The following is a 6,000-nucleotide window of genomic DNA, read 5'->3' on the forward strand; positions in this document are numbered from 1 at the left end:
TTCCATTTTTTTTTTTTAACAAAATAGACAGCCTATTAATACATTTTGAAAACATCTGTAGTTCAAATTTTGTTATCATTATTAGGCTTTTCTTGGCTCAGAATATACTGTGGATGTGTCCATGGAAAAATTAAAAGTATGCATGGGTTAAAGCATTTTAAAGCCCCATAGGTGTAATGTTATTTTCCCCCAGGCAAGAATCTGTCAGATATATCCCAAGCTCGGGATTCCTCCCGTACACTTTTCTCCTTTCTTTCTACACGGACTAGCGGAGCAAACAAATTAAGATATTCATCTTGCTCCCCGCCGTCTTATTTTGGATTGTTGCGTCGAATGGAATAAGCACGAGCAGCAGCAGTCGCGCGAGTCTCATGATCACTTTTCGCTTCTCTTGTCTTTTTAATTTTTTACATTTTTTTATTTGAGCTTTTCTCATTTGATGAATAGTATTCAGGAACTTGAAGTTGTCGCTTTTTTATCAAACTGTTCAAGTTTTAAAATGAGACATGATTCATTATGATATATTAAAACTAATTAGAGTGGTACCACGAATTGTGTTTTTCAAGATACGAGCCATCTCCGGTGATTTTTTATTTTTTTTTGCCTAGAGTTGAGAACAAATATTTAGTTACAAGTGCGAGATGATGTCAGCAAACTTCACAACAAGCAGCAGTTTGGCAGTTTGAACAATTCTTCAAAAAAAGATTTCAAGAAGGTTATTGCCACTTCCAGTTGAAGTTTAGTGTAAAATTAAATATAAAATAAAGAATTACACATTTTGTATTTCAGCAAAAGACAAAACTTGCCACTCTGTTAGCTTAATGCTAACACAATGCAAAATGCCATAGACGGGCTAACGAAACTCGCATCAATGTTACGATAGCTATAACACTAATGAGCACCTGGTGAACACAATAATGAGCACCTGGTGAACACAAATGGCGCAGCAACACATATAGACAGATAGTATAACCATACTCACAGGCATGTAATCTTTATCCTCTGCAAAACACAACTGTTATTACAGAAGCTTACTGAGTAGTTGTGATGGTCTTCTCCGTCTATATATGTACATTTATATCGTGCTCCACCCTGGTGGCCAAGACACGCACATCAGGATACGCACAATGAATTAAAGCATTAAATCAAAATGCACAAACTGTTCAATTCTTTACATTCTATTTAGTTACGTTATTACTGTATGTTTTTATAAAGTGCAATACTGCAAAGTGCTGTTTTTCTTATTAAACAAACATTAAAAAAAAATTTTAATGGGGGGTTGGAAAAGGTTAATGGCATTTGAGTTACCATGGTGATCATGAAACAAGTTCATTTCTAATGTGAAGTGTTTAAAAAAAAAAGTGTGTATACTCAAGAGACACTTCATTAGGTATACTTGCACAATTGAGTAAGTGTTAATTGATCAAGTTCACAATTATTTTAATACTCATTATACATTTTATTCATTGAATTATGTAAAATTCATGTGAAATATTCGTATTGTTTTGAAAGTACAATGTCATATTTCTATAAATAAATAAATATTTAAAGTAACAGCACACTTGAGTGCAGAGCAGAAGTACAAAAGTAACAGTAAAAGTATGAATTTCCACTGGGATACAAACCCTTTCATTTACATTGGACTCATTTCAATCTGGCAAATCTCGTGGGGGAACAAAGTCATGAATCAAAGTTTTTTTCAGGGGAAGTTTGAGCTTTGTTTCGGAACAGGGCGAGGTCCTTCTCAAGCTGGCATTTTCCTTTATGGGGAAAACGAAAGCAAGCCTGCATCTGCTGCATCCTCTTCAAGTATGAAATAATAACAGTGCGGCCACTTACTCTTTTGCTTATTTTAGCCACTGACATTTTGATTGGCTGCGTTTGGCATGGAGCATGTTTGAACGCTGACTAATTGGACCCCGCCGTTGAAAAGGTTCTCTGCCACTGGAGGCTCTCAGACCGAGATGATTTCATGACACTGAAGATGTTTTTTTCTTTTGTGTGTGTGCCGATTTGCACACATACCAATGCAATGAAAAGTCTTCATTTTACAATTTTGGGGCATGTGCCACACACTGCTGTGCTAACTCCAGTGTGTGTAAAAGGTGACTAAATAATCCATCCATCCATCCATTTTCTGAGCCGCTTCTCCTAACTAGGGTCGCGGGCGTGCTGGAGCCTATCCCAGCTGTCATCGGGCAGGAGGCGGGGTACACCCGGAGAAAACCCACGCAGGCACGGGGAGAACATGCAAACTCCACACAGTCGGGGCCGGGGATTGAACCTGGGTCCTCAGAACTGTGAGGCTGACGCTCTAACCAGTCGGCCACCGTGCCGCTGACTAAATAATACTAAATAAAAAAAAGTCCACGAGTTATTTGATCAAAATGAGTCATTTTAATCATGTATAACCATCCATCCATCCATTTTCTGAGCCGCTTCTCCTCACTAAGGTCGCGGGCGTGCTGGAGCCTATCCCAGCTGTCATCGGGCAGGAGGCGGGGTACACCCTGAACTGGTTGCCAGCCAATCGCAGGGCACATACAAACAAACAACCATTCGCACTCACATTCACACCTACGGGCAATTTAGAGTCTCCAATTAATGTATGTTTTTGGGATATGGGAGGAAACCGGAGTGCCCGGAGAAAACCCACGCAGGCACGGGGAGAACATGCAAACTCCACACAGGCGGGGCCGGGGGATTGAACCCGGGTCCTCAGAACTGTGAGGCTGACGCTCTGCCCAGTCGTCCACCGTGCTGCCCTTTGTACAACCTATTTTTATAATCGAATTTAACATTCAGTCCCTGAAGTTGCTCTCCACCCTGTCGTTGTAACTACCCCTTCAAAAAAAATTATTATGTTTTCAGTGAAACTTTGACCAGTATTTTATCGTTCTTCAGTGGAGGCTGAAACACGGATAGTTGCAGAATAAACACTTATGTTTTGTAATTTGCATCATATTGTGTGTGTCGTTGGATGTTGTCAAGCCTAACATGTCCACTCTATCATAGTGAAATATCAATTGATATGAAAAGCTTTCAGAAATTCTAAATATGTGTAGAACAGTACACAGTTTGGAAGTCGGTTTGCCAACTGACTGATGTTGCACCTGCACATGAAGATCCACCAGGTGCTCATTAAATGCTAACATTAGACAAAAATGTCCACTCTGCCATTGTCCACACTGTCAGCAAGCTCGCAAGCTCGCGTTTGCTGTTTGCATGTACATTTTCTGCTTGCAGTTAATTTATGAAAATAAGTGTTGATCAATACAGTGTGTGCTCTGTATTCTGACTTTAAAAAAATGCTCCGATACTGCTGACTGCAAATTATGCCCTGAAAAAATGGATGATGAAAATTTACATGCTCAAAAAGTTTGTGTTTTATGTTTTTGAACATTTGACAAAAAACAAAACACATTTTCATCACAATTTGCAAGACATAATGGCCGCATTGTCAAGTATGGGTACTCTGTATTGATGAGTACTCAAATGTAAGTACAGTGGTGCCTTGAGATACGAGTGACTGAATTTACAACTTTTTCGAAATTCAGCCGATTTCGGCTTTGATTTGCAAACGCAAACTTGAGATACGAGCGCTGCATGGTGGCATGGACTCAACTTGCTGAACAACAAGCAGCAGTTTGGCAAACAGAATTAGTGAGCAAGACTTCCCCCCCAAAAAATTTAATTAATTAATTAATTTTTAAAAAGGGCTTCGAGCTGTATATTGCCACTCCCAATTGAAGTTTACTGTCAAATATAAAAAAGAGAATTACATGTGTATTTCAAACAACCAGACAACTTTGCCTTAGGATTGCCCCCACTAGCTTAATGCTAACGCAAAATGGGAAACTATTGACGGGCTAACGGATAGCATCTACATTGTGGTGTTACAACCCTTTAAGCAACAGATATTTAAACACAAATGATGCAGCAACATATGAGGACAGACAATATAACAGTACTCACGGTCATATATTCTATATCTTCTGCGAGGAGCTGAAGTATATCTGTATGTCTGTCTTATACTGCCCCTAGGTGTCGCCACCTGGTGTTTTTATAATGTAGAATATTAGAGTGCTATTTTTCTCATTTTCATGATTTTTAGTATGATAACACATTGCAGGACATGCAAAAAATCCTTGAGAAACATGACATAATGCTGACTACTATACGTGTACACCATGAAATATTCAGACACCACTTTCCCCAGTAATGCATGCTGACGCGTGAAGTTAATGCAAACCAAGTAAACGTTTGCAATTTTTAAACTTGATTAACACAAAGGGTAGCTACATATTTAGGAAATTCAGTGCAGTAGCAGTGCATGCTGGTCTTCCCCCCCCCCCCCCCCCCCCAATCTCTGCTAGCTCTCATCCTGTAATTGTGAAAGTGTTAGTGTGAACGCTTCCTTCCTGCCGGGGGAAATGACATGCTAATAGGCGCGCTCTTTCCTCTTCAGCGGGCCTGGCTCACAGCTGTCTAATGAGAGCTTTGCCTTGTGAAAGTGGCGGCCTGATGACGGATGCCGTCAGTCTTATCAGCTGCGAGCGCCGACCGATATCCTGCGCAAATGAGCTTTCGCGCTCGGGTGTGAAATGCCCTCGACTTCTTTGTCCGCACATTTATGTCCTGCCTCGATGGTTAAAATAAACTTTACAAATAACTTCGTCACCTGCGTAAGATTTTGTAGTTCGGCTAACATGTCCTGCTACACCAGGTGTGGTAAAACTCACTGACATGAAGGGGCGCAATTCTCTAATATGGCCGTCCGTAATGGCATGCGACTATGAGTGCGTGTAGTTGTGATAAATTCTGCTTTATGCAGAACGTCACTCGACCAAACCCGGAAAACATGTTAGCGGACTTCCTGCGTATGCTGTGCTAATGAGCATAACTACAAGTTGATGACATGTTGGTTTGAAGCCAGACTTGCGAAAATGTTTTCTTTATGGCTTGTGTCTTTGGCCAAAAGTTTTAATTGATATAAATATCCTTCATTTCTACAAATTCGATATGATATACGTGAACTGCAACGAAGTCATCTTTTGTGCCTCTGCGGTGACATCCAGGGCTCTATTTTCGAAGACGACGCAGCTGCGCTTTGCGTCTTGATTTTCATGCAAGCGCGACTCGTTGCAAACTCGTCTGCGCCAAGCTGGGTGTGTGAGCGCAATGTTACTTTAAGACCAAATGTTACCGGTTTGTAGTTTTATTTTTTGGAACTGTACAATCAATTTAAGATCAAAAAGAGGTGATGAACTTAACTGCTGAGCAAAAATATTGCTAATTTCACATTGCTTCTGAATCTTCGGCTGCCTGAGGTCTCTTCGTTCTGCTTTTCCGTTTGCCAGTTTTATGCCCACTTGTTAGCAAATGAGGGACGGGCATTTCTTTTTTCTTTTTTCCCCAGAGGTGGATTTTTCAACATAGCATCAGCAAAGCTCCTGAAGCCCAAACTAACAGGTCAGAGCGAGGCTGCAGGGGTGTGCCCAGTGAACAGCTCCGAGTGTGCGCAAATGATTTTCAACAACTTTTCCCAACATTCTAAAATTCTGAAAAAATCTCATTTTGATTGAACAGCGGGCTCTTCAGTAAAGCTTTATTTAAAAATGAGCACTAGTATCCCGTGGCTTGATCTAACCCAGAGAGGAAAAAATGGAGCATGTTGCTTTGGATGTTTGCAGACGCTATCGCTGCACGCTGGCCTCGCGATTGATAGTAGTGTAAAAATAGACAGGAGAGGCATCGTGATACACTTTTCAAATGTAAGAAGCAGACAGCGGCAGGCTATATTTAGACAGGATACAACTACCAAACAGAAAGAGAAATAGGCACACCCCATGATAGTTTCTACATTTGAAGTTGTACATGCCATTTATGAGCATGTGGTATGCACCTGCCACAAGGTTGACTTTGAGGTGCACCTTGACCTTTGGTGACCTCCGTGAACGTGAAAGCGAATGGCTGGCGAGCGGAGTTTGAAATTGGCCG

This window comes from Phycodurus eques, chromosome 5 (assembly GCF_024500275.1).
Source record: "Phycodurus eques isolate BA_2022a chromosome 5, UOR_Pequ_1.1, whole genome shotgun sequence".
NCBI classification, from domain to species: Eukaryota; Metazoa; Chordata; class Actinopteri; order Syngnathiformes; family Syngnathidae; genus Phycodurus; species Phycodurus eques.